This window comes from Coregonus lavaretus (genome assembly GCF_964263955.1).
Source record: "Coregonus lavaretus genome assembly, chromosome: 21".
NCBI lineage: Eukaryota > Metazoa > Chordata > Actinopteri > Salmoniformes > Salmonidae > Coregonus > Coregonus lavaretus.
In genome coordinates, this window is record NC_140008.1 from 6,304,316 (window position 1) to 6,321,244 (window position 16,929).

Genomic DNA, 16,929 nt, shown 5'->3' on the forward strand with positions numbered 1-16,929 from the left:
AGCGGCTCCAGTGGGCATGTGACTCACCAAGTGAGTGGAAAAACATTGCCTGGTCCGACGAAAGCTGTTGCGTCATGCTGATGGCAGAGTCATGATTTGGCGTGGCTATAACATGTAGTGGGCAGTAATATTTGATACACTACATTATATAAACATCACATGCGACTTGTAATAAGACTAAGCAATTAGCCTACTAAAATGTTTATCTGACTCCATAAAGACAGTTAGCAATATGCAAGAGACGATAGTCGAGTTTACAATAGTAGGCAATGGAGAAATGTCTGAGAACGGAATTCTAAATACAAGAGTATTTCATTACTTAAGTTACAAGGCATTATTCTGAGAGAGGGAGGGAGAGAGAGAGAGAGAGAGACAAAGAAACCAAGGCTTGTGCCATGGTCCATAGCTCATGGGGGAGAGAGAGAAAGAGTGTAGGTATCTCACCACAGCAAGTCTGGAACATAAGATAAATAATCTTTAATCTAAGGCCCTTTTATAAGCATCTGAGTTGTTTGGATTCAGAATCTGAGTTGTTGACCAATAGCATTACTGTAAAGGTAACATCTATAGATCTATACACAGTACAGGAAATGGGCTGGATCGCCCCACATCTATAGATCTATACACAGTACAGGAAATGGGCTGGGTCGCCCCACATCTAAAGATCTATACACAGTACAGGAAATGGACTGGGTTCCCCTACATCTATAGATCTATACACAGTATAGGATTCTTTTATTTTTTTTATTTTATTTAACCTTTATTTAACTAGGCAAGTCAGTTAAGAACAAATTCTTATTTACAATGACGGCCTACACCGCCAAACCTGGACGACACTGGGCCAATTGTGCGCCGCCCTATGGGACTCCCAATCACGGCCGGTTGTGATACAACCTGGAATCGAACCAGGGGGTCTGTAGTGACGCCTCAAGCACTGAGATGCAGTGCCCTAGACCGCTGTGCCACTCGGGAGCCCTACATCTATAGGTCTATATACAGTATGGGAAATGGGCTGGGTCACCCCACATCTATAGGTCTATATACAGTATGGGAAATGGGCTGGGTCACCCCACATCTATAGGTCTATACACAGTACAGGAAATGGGCTGGGTCACCCCACATCTATACGTCTTTATTATGTGATAACATGGTATTAGTACTAAAACGTATCATTGCCTTCCTTTTTTTTTTAAATGTCCTTTGTTCTCATTGGTCGTTTCCCCTCATTCCAGCTGGTCCTGACATCATAGGCCACAAGCGTAGTGACAATAAGAATGAGGGTCAGAAAGCCCTGCTGTACTGTAAGGCCACGGGATACCCTTACCCTATCTGGACCTGGCGCAAACTGGACAACGGGTTCTACATGGTACGTTCTTCTTCTTCTTCTTCTTCTTCTTCTTCTTCTTCTTCTTCTTCTTCTTCTTCTCCTTCTTCTTCTTCTTCTTCTTCTTCTTCCCATGACCATCATTCCTCATGGCACAACCATAATCACATCTCTCTCCCCCTCCCTCTCCCCACAGGACATCAACAACTCCTCCGGTCGTTTCTTCATTAACAACAAAGACAACTACACTGAGCTGAGCATCATCAACCTGGACATCGGCTCCGACCCAGGGGAGTACCAGTGTAACGCCACCAACATATTCGGAACCTCGTCCATCGTGTCTGTGCTGCGGGTCCGGAGCTACCTGGCCTGGCTTTGGCCTCTGCTGGGCGTCCTGGCCGAGGTCATCATCCTGGTCATCATCATCGTGGTCTACGAGAAACGCAAGAAGCCAGACGACATTCAAGATGGTGAGTCGGAGTCAGAGCATATCAGCCATGGCGGCCATTTTGGTTTTCTGGTTTGTGGTTCGTTCTCCTCATTTCAATGTTGTTTTTGTTGTTGTTTGTGGTCTAATATAGTTTGCAGATGGAGGAGAAAAACAATAATCAACGTTATTCAATACTGCAGAATACTTCAGCGAATGAGTTAATACTCAATTCCATAATCATAGTTATCTCTGTATATGGAGGAATCCTTGCCAAACAGCTGTTGACCTAACAACCAGTGATGTAGTGGAGGGTTAACTCAAGTACTCTCAGTTTACCCTTCTATTAACCCACAGTGTTCAGGGTTTACCCTCCTATTTACCCACGGTGTTCAGGGTTTACCTTCCTATTAACCCACAGTGTTCAGGGTTTACCCTCCTATTTACCCACGGTGTTCAGGGTTTACCCTCCTATTAACTCACAGTGTTCAGGATTTACCCTCCTATTTACCCATGGTGTTCAGGGTTTACCTTCCTATTAACTCACAGTGTTCAGGTTTTACCCTCCTATTAACCCACAGTGTTCAGCGTTTACCCTCCTATTAACCCACGGTGTTCAGCGTTTACCCTCCTATTAACCCACGGTGTTCAGCGTTTACCCACCAAATTGTTACCACTACATCCTTGCTAACAACGTCCCAGCAGGCCTAATCAAATTACCCATGAATATTCAATCTGTTAGATTGTCCTGACAAGGTGTGTCCTACAGCAACAGTGGTATGTGTGCGTGTGTGTTGGGTGAAGCTACTCAGACTGAATTATTGAGTGCAAGGTGTAGCCAGTATAGTGTCAGGTAACGACAGAGCAGATGTCTACTGCCCTACAAAGGCTGCCCTACAAAGGCTGCCCTACAAAGGCAAAACGCAGTAACTGCGTAATTTTCTTAAACTGCAAAATCTGACTTCAAAGTATTTTTGGGTCTAGACCGACTGCAATTTCTGATACTCCATGATATATTCTGATCAACTGGCTTGTTCTTGTGTCAGGAAACTAAATACCACATTAATCAGATAATATACCTGGCCATACCTGATTTTTGACCAAATTCATAGTTACTGCCTTTTTGTAGGGCAGTACTGTGAAGGTCACACACACACACACACACACACACACACACACACACACACACACACACACACACACACACACAGTACACCTTAGTGAATATATATTAGCAGTGCTAAAACAAGTTTAGAATATACAATTAGGGTACTACTGTGTAATATCTTCCCCCCTCTTTCCCAAATTGCTTAACCCAACCTATGTTTGGTAAGTGAGAGACTCTGCATGCCTCCTGAGTTTCAATCAGCGTCTAAGCTTATGTCCAAACCATCCATGCTAGCCTGGTCCCAGATTGGTTTGTGCTATGTAGCTTACTTCTGTGGTTGTTGTCATGCCAAACAATGACCATAGGAGTTGGCAAGACAGTACAAACAGATCTGATCCCAGGCTACATCCACACAACATTCTGTACATGCATCTATCCCCAGTGGGCAAGATTTGGCACGTGATGTGAAACGGACATCATTTTCTGGTTTTAAACTGATTTTCTGGTTGAGAGGATGTCATATTACTAGATTACAATCAAACAGTGTCTGTAAAGATGTTTTTGTTTCATGACGGCATCAAGACGTCATCAAGATGTCATATTTTGGTTGTTATCTGGTCATATAACCAGTTTTGCTAACTGGGTTTTCTTTAGAACCTTAAAATAGAATTCATCTTACCTTGCTGCTTAGGCTCCTTCTCAATGGAAGTTCACAGTCAGACAGCTTGTATTAAACAAAAAAAAAAAGTATATCGTGCCAGGGTCACCTTCAAGGTCACCTTCAAGGTCACCTTCAAGTTCACCTTCAGGGTCACCTTCAAGGGCATCTTCAGTTTTCAATGGATTGTATTCCCTATTTTATGCTAGTAGCATAATATACTTTTGTAAGGAGTCAATTAATATAATATAATATATGCCATTAAGCAGAAGCGTTTATCAAAAGCGGCTTACAGTCCTGCGTGCATACATTTTTTGTATGGGTGGCCCCAGCAGGAATTGAACCCATGCTCCTTGGCATTGCAAGCACCATGCTCTACCAACTGAGGCACACAGGACTAACATTGTTTTCTTTGTGCTGGTCAGTTTCGATGCAGTGAGTGAATAGACTTTTGTGCGCAGTTTGTCTGTCTATGCATGTATGTTTTTAACAAAAAGGAATTTAAACTTCTGCTTGAACTTCATAATCACTTTCTCATCTCATGTGGGTTTTGTGGCTCTTTTTGACTGCATTTGGTGTGATTGTGACTGTGAGTGTCCTTCCCTGTGAAGTTTAAAGATGGCTTCCATTCAGTATAGGGCCTATTCACTAATTAACTTCTTCAACTGCCATTCCATCCCATCAGCATGGTTAGTTCATTCACTTATGGAATTTATGGAACTTCATTTAATTCCAATTATGGAATTTAATTTCATCCATTTATGGAACTAGTGGAACTTAATTTAATCCATTTATGGAACTAGTGGAACTAAGGTAAATTCCAAAATGATGGAATTATGTAATACACAAAACTGTCTATGAACATCATTCAACCAAGCCTCCAACCAGACAATGTGTTAGTCATATTACCACTGTAACACATTGCTTCTTTTTTAAGCATACTGTACTTTCTACCACAAACATTTCACCACCAGCATGCACCATTTTCTTCCTGTCATTTTATCAGAATATATTTTCTGATGATAATCTAAAACAAAGGCTTTTTTTGTGTCTTCATTTTCTCCCATGTTTTTATGCATCAGATGACGAACCAGCCGGACCAATGTAAGTGCATCCATGTTACAATCATTTCCTGATTTAGGAGTCTATTTATGGTGCTGTAGTATTTTCGTGTTGTAGCTGTTTCTGTAAACTGCTGTACACCATAGTTGGGCTCAATTCTATTTAAATTCAGAAAGTAAACTGAAATATAATCTTAATTAATTCCTAATTGAACCCTGGTGTAAATTGCCTCTAAGTCATGCATACGTTGTATTCTACAAACCTTTTTTTAATGATAAGTAGACGTAACGTTTTTGACCAATGACCAGCAATCAGGTGTATTATCAGTGTATTGGCTTTGTTTTGATGGTAACCTAACTGGGTCTGTGTGCATCCTATCACAGGAAAACGAACTCCACCAACAACCACAAAGACAAGAACCTTCGTCAGAGGAACACAAACTGAGCAGATTGACGTCTCATTATTAGTGAGTATTTATCCTCTCTGGAGTCAGCGCCAGTAGTTGTCTGGTCAATACCAAGAGAAAGAAATGAGCTGGCAACCATTTTGTTTTCCCAAGTTCATGTTGTTTACTTCATCATGTAGCCAGGCTGCGATAGCAATAACCTGTCAATCACCACAGATAGTCAATCACATGTTGTGCAGGAAATCAGTATTGCAAAAAAAGGTTAGCCTACTTTATCAGTAACTTGTAATCATATATCTTCCTGTCAATGCGACAGACAGACAGACAGACGGTCAGACAGACAGACAGACAGACAGACGGTCAGACAGACAGACGGTCAGACAGACAGACAGACAGACAGACAGACAGACAGACAGACAGACAGACGGTCAGACAGACAGACAGACAGACAGACAGACAGACAGACAGATGTTGTGATGTGTAACTATCAGAGTTGGGGTCCCAACCCATTTCGATAAATCCGCAAAGTAAAGTAAATTGACTGAATTGAAATGGAATTCGTCCCCAACCCTGGTGCCAATACAAACAAAGCAACTTGACTTGCACAATAGAACACACTAATAACATGCTTCCACTTTTTCTTTCCACAGATAATAACATATTCTACATGTATGTATTGACCATATGAAGGTAACCAGGAGAGGGATCCATAGCAGTGTGTTAATAAGAGTGATGATATCTGCCATTAAAGTATGTAGAGGGGGAGGAGGAGCTACGAGGCATGCCTTCTGATTTCATTATCTATCTATCGTGTGATGAGGGTGAAGAATGTGATCAATGAATGTGATCCCATAACATTATGAATGGTTTATGAAGTGTCTATGAAGCATTATAACCATTGTTGCTGCATGCAGTTATTGATTGTTGCTGTTTATTTATTTATGTATTATTTATTCTTATCAGATTCCATTTCTACTAATTCTGAAGTAATGCGTGCAATGTTCTGTTTGGCGCAGACATTACATATTTTTTTGCTCTCTGTCTCAAATGGCACCCTATTCCCTATATAGTACACTACTTTAGACCATGGCCCACAGGGTTCTGGTCAAAAGTAGTGTACTATATAGGGCAGGGGTATTCAATTCTTACCCTACGAGGTCCGGAGCACTGCTTGTTTTCCTGTTCTACCTGATAATTATTTGCACCCACCTGGTATCCCAGGTATAAATCAGTCCCTGATTACAGGGGAATAATGGGAAAAAAATGAATTTGAGGGATACACTTTTAGAATAGAAGGTGCTACCTAGAACCTAAAAGGGTTCTTCGGGTGTCCCCATAGGAGAACCCTTTGAAGAACCCTTTTTGCTTCGAGGTAGAACCCTTTTGGTTCATGGATCCCAAAAGAGTTCTACCTGGAACCAAAAAGGGTTCTCCTATGGGGACATCCAAAGAACCCTTTTGGAACCCATTGTTCTAGGAGTGTGTAGGGAAGAGGGAGCCATTTGGGACGCAGACTTGTTTTTTTTACTTTGGGAGTGGCTTCATGTTGACGATAATCAACTATTTAATCACTATTTATTTGTGTTGACTATGATAATCTAAAGACTTTGCAATGTAAAAGAAAAACACCAGAGATTATAATCTGGTATGACAGTAAATCTGTACAGTTGATCATTCTGCTGCATACTATTTTATAAGTTGGTAACTTGTTTAACATTTCATCAGATTATATCTGTTTTACATTTTAATAAGGGCTTTGCAATGTCCCTGTCTTTTGACTTTGATTGAGAATTCCTATGTTCTGTATGTATGTCTTTATGAAATCACCTTATATAATGATATTTGAAGGATATTCATTCATAAGATGCACTTAAGTGTTGAAAAATAATGGGAATTAAAAAATCTGTATGAATTTCATTCAGTAGCTAAGTAACTGAACTACGCCCAATCCTAACCCTATTGCTAAAGTATGTGTATTGTGTATAGCATGGCTATTATCCTATGCAATAATAATCAATATTGATATTCATATATACAAGTCCCTCTTAGCAGTTTTAGATTTTACTGAGTAAGAAAGCTTTATTAGAGCGTTGATGGATACCGTACTGCTCAGCTGTATGTTGATCTGTAATCACCTTTAGAGCGTTGATGGATACCGTACTGCTCAGCTGTATGTTGATCTGTTATCACCTTTAGAGCGTTGATGGATACCGTACTGCTCAGCTGTATGTTGATCTGTTATCACCTTTAGAGCGTTGATGGATACCGTACTGCTCAGCTGTATGTTGATCTGTTATCACCTTTAGAGCGTTGATGGATACCGTACTGCTCAGCTGTATGTTGATCTGTTATCACCTTTAGAGCGTTGATGGATACCGTACTGCTCAGCTGTATGTTGTATCAGTTGATCTCTATAGATGATAATGATATACATCTATACAGTGCTTTCAGAAAGTATTCACACCCCTTTGACTTATTCCACATTTTGTTGTGTTACAGCCTGAATTCAAAATTGATTAAATATTATACACTTATTGAAAATGAAATACAGAAATATATAATTTACATAAGTATTCACACCCCTGAGTCAATACATGTTAGAATCACCTTTGGCAGCGATTACAGCTGTGAGTCTTTCTGGGTAAGTCTCTAAGAGCTTTGCACACCTGGACTGTACAATATTTGAACATGATTCTTTTTTAAATGATTCAAGCTCTGTCAAGTTGGTTGTTGATCATTGCTAGACAGCCATTTTAAAGTATTGCCATATATTTTCAAGCTGATTTAAGTCAAAACAGTTACTAGGCCACTCAGTAACATTCAATGTCATCTTGGTAAGCAACTCCAGTGAATATTTGGCCTTGTGATTTAGGTTATTGTCCTGCTGAAAAGTGAATTTGTCTCCCAGTGTCTGGTGGAAAGCAGACTGAACCAGGTTTTCCTCTAGGATCTTTGCCTGTGCTTAGCTCCATACCGTTTATTTTTATCCCCAAAAAAACGTCCCAGTCCTTTACGATGACAAAGATTTTCCCCAAACATAACGCTTTGTATTCAGGACATAAAGTTCATTTCTTTGCCACATTTTTCCTTTAGTGCCTCATTGCAAACAGGATGCATGTTTTGGAATATTGTTATTATGTACAGGCTTCCTTCTTTTCACTCTGTCATTTAGGTTAGTTTTGGGGAGTAACTACAATGTTGTTGATTCATCCTCAGTTTTCTCCTATCACAGCCATTAAACTCTGTAATTGTTTTTAAGTCACCATTGGCCTCATGGTGAAATCCCTGAGCGGTTTCCTTCCTCACCAGCAACTGAGTTAGGAAGGGCACCTGTATCTGTGTAGTGACTGGGTGTATTGATACACCATCCAAAGTGTAATTAATAACTTCACCATGCTCAAAGGGAATTCAATGTCTACTTATTTTAATTTTTTTACCATTTACCAATAGGTGCCCTTCTTTGTGAGGCATTGGAAAACCTCCCTGGTCTTTGTGGTTGAAATTGTGTTTGAAATTCACTGCTCGACTGAGGGACCTTGCAGATAATTGTATGTGTGGGGTACAGAGATGAGGTAGTCATTCAAAAATCATGTTAAACTCTATTATTGCACACAGAGTGAGTCCATGCAACTTATGTGACTTGATAAGCAAATATTTACTCCTGACCTTATTTAGGCTTGCTATAACAAAGGGGTTGAATACTTATTGACTCAAGACTTTTCACCTTTTCATTTTTAATTAATTTGTAAACATTTCTAAAAATATCATTCCACTTTGACATTATGGGGTATTGTGTGTAAGCTAGTGACAAATACATCTAAACGTTATCAATTTAAAATTCAGGCTGTAACATAACAAAATGTGTAAAAAGTCCAGGCTTGTGAATACTTTCTGAAGGCTCTGTATAAAGCCTATTACTGTATCTGGGAGGAGACAGTGCAACAACAGGACCTGTCTTATGTATGTCCGGATTGACACTTGGAAAGCAATCACAAAATCAATCCCAAGATCAAGATCAATCCCAAGATTGATCCCAAGATCAAGATCGATCCCAAGATCAAGATCAATCCCAAGATCAAGATCAATCCCAAGTCATTTTTAGGAATGAAAACCTCTAGAATAAATGGTTTGTTTCAGTTGATGACCTGAGTTCCATTTTAACTGGCAATGCAACTTTTGTATTACCTTGGTATTACAGTTTACAGCTGTGTTCAGAAAAATTACAAAGAATCAATCACACAGGCACGCATGCACACACACACATGCGCGCATGTGCTCGCGTATTTGTATACGTACAAACATGCCTTCACAACAGGCATATACACTGAGTATACCAAACATGAAAAACACCTTCCTAATATTCAGCTGCACCCCCCCACTTTTACCCTCAGAACAGCCTCAATTCGTCGGGGCATGGACTCTACAAGGTGTCGAAAGTGTTCCACAGGGATGCTGGCCCATGTTGACTCCAATGCTTCCTACGGTTGTGTCAAGTTAGTTGGATGTCCTTTGGGTGGTGGACCATTCTTGATACACTTGGGAAACTGTTGAGTGTGATAAACCCAGCAGCGTTGCAGTTCTTGACACAATCAAACCGGTGCACCTGGCTCCTACTACCATACCCCGTTCAAAGGCACTTAAATATTTTGTCTTGCCCATTCACCCTCTGAATGGCACACATACACAATCCATGTCTCAATTGTCTCCAGGCTTGAAAATCCTCCTTTAACCTGTCTCCAACCCTTCATCTACACTGATTGAAGTGGATTTAACAAGTGACATCAATAAGGGATCATAGCTTTCACCTGGATTCACCTGGTCAATCTAGCTCTGACTCTACTGATAGCTACGTTATTGAGGAAAAATGTACTTTCTGTGCCTGTGATATGTGGTTGGCCCACCCAGCTATCTTAAGAATGCACTAAGTCGCTCTGGATAAGAGCATCTGCTAAATGACTAAAATGTAAAAAGTAATTTTTTTAAATCTTTGAACATCCAGTCATCTCCTTTAGTGCTTGATGTGTACAACAGCACCATCTAGTGGTCATATGAGGCACCAACAGTACTGTGTGAGTAGTAATCTACAGGTAGTTAGTTACTGGTTGATGTAGGGAAAGAGGCTTCCAGTAAATCAGGCTATAAAGATCATAACCACCTCCCACTGGTTCCTAAGCTAAGTTACCAATTAAGGATGAAGTCAATCAATCACATGTTTTAATAAAGCCCTTTTTACATCAGCAGATGTTACAAAGTGCTTATACAGAAACCCAGCCTAAAACCCCAAACAGCAAACAATGTGTTCACTTTGGTGGAAAATGTTACATGGGTCTGTTGTGTAGCACTTATAACAGCAGGGAAAGGAATTCTTCATGTTTTAGTTTTTCACTATCAGCTTGAATAGTGTTGACTTGCGAATTCCGTGTATTGTTCATGACTCGGATTATGCCTCAACAGTCTACGCTCCGTCTCCTCTCCTTCATCTGCAATGATCTGAAGCCACAGGGTAGGTGAAAGCAACATGGATACCTATTCAGCTGATCTGTCTTCCACCGGTCCAGTTATTTTTCACCTCGGTGGCAGAACATAGACGAGGACAGATAGGCCACTTTAGACGATGGGGATACACATTACATTACTACAGCAGTGTGTGTGTGTGTGTGTATGTGTGTGTGAGTGAGTGAGTGAGTGAGTGAGTGAGTGAGTGAGTGAGTGAGTGAGTGAGTGAGTGAGTGAGTGAGTGAGTGACTGAGTGACTGAGTGAGTGACTGAGTGAGAGTGAGTGAGTGAGTGAGTGAGTGAGTGAGTGAGAGTGAGTGAGAGAGAGAGAGAGAGAGAGAAAGAGAGAAAGAGAGAGAGAGACAGACAGACAGAGAGAGAGAGACACAGAGAGAGAGAGAGAGAGAGACAGAGAGAGAGAGACACAGAGAGAGAGACAGAGAGAGAGAGTGAGAGAGAGAGAGTCTGTCTGAGATTCCGGAATTCCAAATAGAGCAGCAGCTGCTGAAAAAATCCAATGTTTACCCACCAGACATCCAAATGGAGAAAGCTAAGAAAAGTTTCAAAGGTTTGATGATGGGACAGAACCATGAATGCCTGTTTGCAGATCTTACCAGTTGCAAAACAAGAGCAAATTTAATATTTAATACCAAACGAGGGCACATATGGAAAAGGGTTATTTGCAACAATTTCCCTTTCTCAAAAAAGAGAGGCATCAGCCAAGGATGTCAGATCAGCATTTTTGAAGAAGCTGACCAGAGCAACACGTATCAAACAGTAAACTTATATAATAATGGAACTGTATTGATACAAGGCAATGATTCAAGCCTCCAGGCTTTTGAGAATATGTTTGCTACCCTAAAAGCAGAAGCTGAACTAATCTCAGAAACTGAGGAAAAAGTCAAGGAGGGAGATGGAGAAAAGCAGGCCCCAACGGTCTCTGTGACCCAGCAAGAAGCCCTCAGTGTCCCTCTACCTACCTCACCTGCAGCAGACAAAGCCAATGACATGCCTACAACACCAAGAACACCTGCTATGCAACGTTTCCACCACACCCTCTCTCTCGTCGAAGCAGAGGTCATAGAACTCAGAGAGAACAAGCTTCAAAAGGAGGACACTGTCCAGAAACTAAAAGAAGAGTTGAAACAGTTCAGGGAGGAGAGCAGAGCATCTATTGCAAATTTAGAAAGCAGAATGAACAAACTGAGTCAGACAAATGATGACCTCAGAAACCATCTGAGCACAAGAGAGGAGCTAGAGCAAAGAGAGGTATATTGACCCCCTCAACCAGCAGCTAGTCAATATGTCCTCTGCATCTAGAGAACATGTCTACCAGCCTGGTACAACACAAGCAGAACCTGAGACCAGCATGGCCTCCACCACACAGCCTGATGACACTGCACCTGCCTACCAGTCGGCTCTAGACCAGGTCAGCCTACCTGCTTCCCAGTCTGCGCCAGCCCAGGTCAACATTTACGTCATTTAACAGACGCTCTTATCCAGAGCGACTTACATTATTCTTTTCTTTTTTTTTTCATACTGGCCCCCCATGGGAAACGAACCCACAACCCTGGCGTTGCAAACGCCATGCTCTACCAACTGAGCTACCTCCCTGCCGGCCATTCCCTCCCCTACCCTGGACGACGCTGGGCCAATTGTGCGCCGCCCCATTGGTCTCCCGGTTGCGGCCGGCTACAGCAGAGCCTGGATTCAAACCAGGATCTCTAGTGGCACAGCTAGCACTGCGATGCAGTGCCTTAGACCACTGCGCCACTCGGGTGACCTACCAGCCTCTAAGTCTGCTCCAGCCCAGGTCAGCCAACCAGCCACCCAGTCTGCTCCAGCAAAGGTCAGCCAACCAGCCTCCCAGTCTGCTCCAGCCCAGGTCAGAATACCAGTCTCCCAGTCTGCTCCACCCAGACAGTCACCCACAACTGCAATCCTTATTGATTCAAATGGGAAGTTCTTGGTCCAGGAAAGATTATTCCCTAGACCCCAGGTGTATAAGTTCTGGTGTCCTACAACCGACAGTGCAATGCAGCTACTCAGTCAGACCAGGGTTGACACCCCCGACAACATCATCATCCACACTGGCAACTACAGTGAGGGAAAAAAGTATTTGATCCCCTGCTGATTTTGTACGTTTGCCCACTGACAAAGAAATGATCAGTCTATAATTTTAATGGTATGTTTATTTGAACAGTGAGAGACAGAATAACAACCAAAAAATCCAGACAAACGCTTGTCAGAAATGTTATAAATTGATTTGCATTTTAATGAGGGAAATAAGTATTTGACCCCCTCTCAATCAGAAAGATTTCTGGCTCCCAGGTGTCTTTTATACAGGTAACGAGCTGAGATTAGGAGCACACTCTTAAAGGGAGTGCTCCTAATCTCAGCTTGTTACCTGTGTAAAAGACACCTGTCCACAGAAGCAATCAATCAATCAGATTCCAAACTCTCCACCATGGCCAAGACCAAAGAGCTCTCCAATGATGTCAGGGACAAGATTGTAGACCTACACAAGACTGGAATGGGCTACAAGACCATCGCCAAGCAGCTTGGTGAGAAGGTGACAACAGTCGGTGCGATTATTCGCAAATGGAAGAAACACAAAATAACTGTCAATCTCCCTCAGCCTGGGGCTCCATGCAAGATCTCACCTCGTGGAGTTGCAATGATCATGAGAACGGTGAGGAATCAGCCCAGAACTACATGGGAGGATCTTGTCAATGATCTCAAGGCAGCTGGGACCATAGTCACCAAGAAAACAATTGGTAACATACTACGCCGTGAAGGACTGAAATCCTGCAGCGCCCGCAAGGTCCCCCTGCTCAAGAAAGCACATATACATGCCGGTCTGAAGTTTGCCAATGAACATCTGAATGATTCAGAGGAGAACTGGGTGAAAGTGTTGTGGTCAGATGAGACCAAAATCGAGCTCTTTGGCATCAACTCAACTTGCCGTGTTTGGAGGAGGAGGAATGCTGCCTATGACCCCAAGAACACCATCCCCACCGTCAAACATGGAGGTGGAAACATTATGCTTTGGGGGTGTTTTTCTGCTAAGGGGACAGGACAACTTCACCGCATCAAAGGGACGATGGACGGGGCCATGTACCGTCAAATCTTGGGTGAGAACCTCCTTCCTCAGCCAGGGCATTGAAAATGGGTCGTGGATGGGTATTCCAGCATGACAATGACCCAAAACACACGGCCAAGGCAACAAAGGAGTGGCCCAAGAAGAAGCACATTAAGGTCCTGGAGTGGCCTAGCCAGTCTCCAGACCTTAATCCCATAGAAACTCTGTGGAGGGAGCTGAAGGTTCGAGTTGCCAAACGTCAGCCTCGAAACCTTAATGACTTGGAGAAGATCTGCAAAGTGGAGTGGAACAACATCCCTCCTGAGATGTGTGCAAACCTGGTGGCCAACTACAAGAAACGTCTGACCTCTGTGATTGCCAACAAGGGTTTTGCCACCAAGTACTAAGTCATGTTTTGCAGAAGGGTCAAATACTTATTTCCCTCATTAAAATGCAAATAAATTTATAACATTTTTTATATGCGTTCTTCTTGATTTTGTTGTTGTTATTCTGTCTCTCACTGTTCAAATAAACCTACCATTAAAATTATAGACTGATCATGTCTTTGTCAGTGGGCAAACGTACAAAATCAGCAGGGGATCAAATACTTTTTTCCCTCACTGTACCTTCATGCCAAAGGTGAAAATGTATCTGGGGCAGTGAGAAGAGTGGCAGAACGGGCACAGGCTATGTTCCCAACAACCAATATAGTTGTGTCCACCCTCCTACCAAGAAAATACTTCCCAGGAAAGTTGATCGAAAAAATAAATCAAAAGATCACTGTGGACTGTGCCTCACTGCTCAACATCAGAACGGCTCACCATCCCACTCTGACATGTGAACATTTATACGATAATGTACATCTTGATCAGGACAGTATCAGAACCTTTGCCAAGGACCTAAAGGATGCAACACTTGGTAGGGACCCACACACCCATCACCCCAGCAGCAGCAGCCCCCAGCCCCACCTTCTGAAACAACAGTACCCCCACCATCCCCAGGAGAGAAGAGCCAGACACGGCTTATTACAGCACAGCTCTACAAGACCGGGCCCAACACAGCACAGATTTACCAGACCAGACCCGCCTCAGGACAGCTCGACCAGACCCGGCCCGCCTCAGGACAGCACGACCAGACCCGTCCCATCACAACACAGCTCTACTAGACCAGGCCCATCACAACACAGCTCTACTAGACCCGGCCCATCACAACATAGCACTGACCACTACTCTAGGGTCGGGCAGAACACTGTCCTTCAGAGAAGTACACCACATGATACAGTCCACACCATGTATCATTCAGATCATCAGCCTACATATGCTGAGGTAACCTCTGGCAAAACACACCTATCAACAATCAGAGATTGGAGAGGTGCGCCAACTACTGCATCTAATATGCAGACTACTGGGCTAGACAGACCCTTTAATTCACACGCACGCACATGCACGCACACACACACACACACACACACACACACACACACTCGCACACACACACAGGGTTGCAGATTGCATTGCATTGTCCTTATTTTTTGGGCCATTCTTATTAAGTTGTTTACAACTATCCTTTATTTTATTGGCACTGGTATTATAATAATAGTGATGTGTAATGGTGTGTGTGTGTATGTATGTATGTATGTATGTATGTATGTATGTATGTATATGTATATGTATGTACTTTACTCAAACCAGTGAATATCACTTATTATAAATGAGATCATTAACTATCAGCTCTTGGAATATCCAGGGCCTGTACTCTTCACATTTTGGTTATAAAACAACAAATCCAGAATTGATTAAAAACATCAAGGGACAGGACATCATAATCCTACTGGAAACATGGTGTCGTGGAGACATAGATACTCAGTGTCCCTCAGGCTATAGAGAAAGTTTACTACCATCAATCAAACATATAAATGTTAAACGGGGCCGAGACTCAGGTGGAATCATAATTTGGCATAAGCAGGACTTAGCACTGAATGAAATGAAAAAAGGTACTAATCACATTTGGTTAAAACTTAACAAAGGTACAATCTATTGTGACAATGATGTATACATATGTGCAGCTTATGCTCCTCCTTCAGATTCATCATATTATGATGATCAGTTTTTTGACAATCTCCATACAGAAATCATTCAATTTCAGGCAGAAGGTAAAGTGCTTCTTTGTGGAGATTTCAATGCAAGAACAGGTTCTGAGCCTGACTACACTGATGCGGGAGGTAACCACCACATATTTGGACACCCCTCCTTGTACAGTAGCCCTATTATAAATAATAGAAACAGTCCTGACCAAATACTGAACAAAAATGGGAAGGAGTTAGTGCATCTCTGTCGAGCCTTAGGCCTATACATGCTTAATGGTAGAATCAGAGGGGACTCTTTAGGTCAGTTTACTTACTGCTCAGCTCTTGGGACAAGTGTAGTCGATTATGCCATCACTGACATTGACCCCTCCTCCATTAGTGCATTCACTGTCAGACCACAGACACCATTGTCAGATCACAGTCAGATCAACGTGTTTCTGAAGAAATTAACCGGCAGTATTCATTCAAAAAAACTGTTGAATAAACTCTACAACATGAACCAATCGTACAGATGGGCTCAAAATAGTGCAGAGAAATTCATTGAAACATTGAACTCAAATGAAATGATGAACTCTATACAGTTTTTCAATTACTCACAATACCAAAACAATAAAGAAGGTGTCAATTCGGCTACTCAAAACATCAATTGCATTTTCCAAAAAGCAGCATCAAAAGCAAATTTGAGAAAACCAAAGAAATGCAACATCAGAAACAAAAAACAGAATGTTTCTGAAAAATGGTTTGATAACGAATGTAAAACAATTAGAAAACACCTAAGACAAATTTCAAATGAAAAACATAAGCAGCAAAACAACCCAGAGCTAAGCTATGAATACTTTGAAACTCTGAAACAGTATAAACATACACTAAAACGCAAGAAATTGAATTATACCAACAAGACACTTGATGAAATTGAAAGTGCAATTGACCAAAATCAGTTCTGGGACATGTGGAACAATTTAAGCATGACAAAGCCAGAAGAATTAGCCATACAAGATGAAGGAATTTTGAAAACTTATTTTGATAATCTATACAAAAACATCCCACAAAAAGACTTACAACAGAACCAATTAGAAATTCAAGAAAAATTAAACATCCTTGAATCGGTCATTAAAAACAACCAAAATCCATTAGATTACCCAATAACCCAACAAGAACTAAATAAAAAGCACAAATCTATAAAATCAAAGAAGGCTTGTGGTCTAGATAACATAAATGAAATGCTGAAAAACAGCACACATGAGTTGCAAAATGCTGTGCTTAAGTTGTTCAACATAGTT

At 41.7% G+C, this 16,929-nt stretch overlaps 1 pseudogene across 1 annotated transcript in view; it reads left to right on the forward strand.

The window, feature by feature from the left end:
- The window catches only part of LOC311149197 (neuroplastin-like), a 43,344-nt pseudogene extending 38,321 nt beyond the window's left edge, over window positions 1-5,023 (forward strand). The window contains exons 5-8 of the transcript in view: window positions 1,233-1,366; window positions 1,521-1,794; window positions 4,600-4,621; window positions 4,963-5,023. The product of the transcript in view is annotated as a neuroplastin-like (transcript). The remainder of the gene's footprint in view (window positions 1-1,232; window positions 1,367-1,520; window positions 1,795-4,599; window positions 4,622-4,962) is intronic.
- The last annotated feature ends 11,906 nt before the right edge of the window (window positions 5,024-16,929 follow it).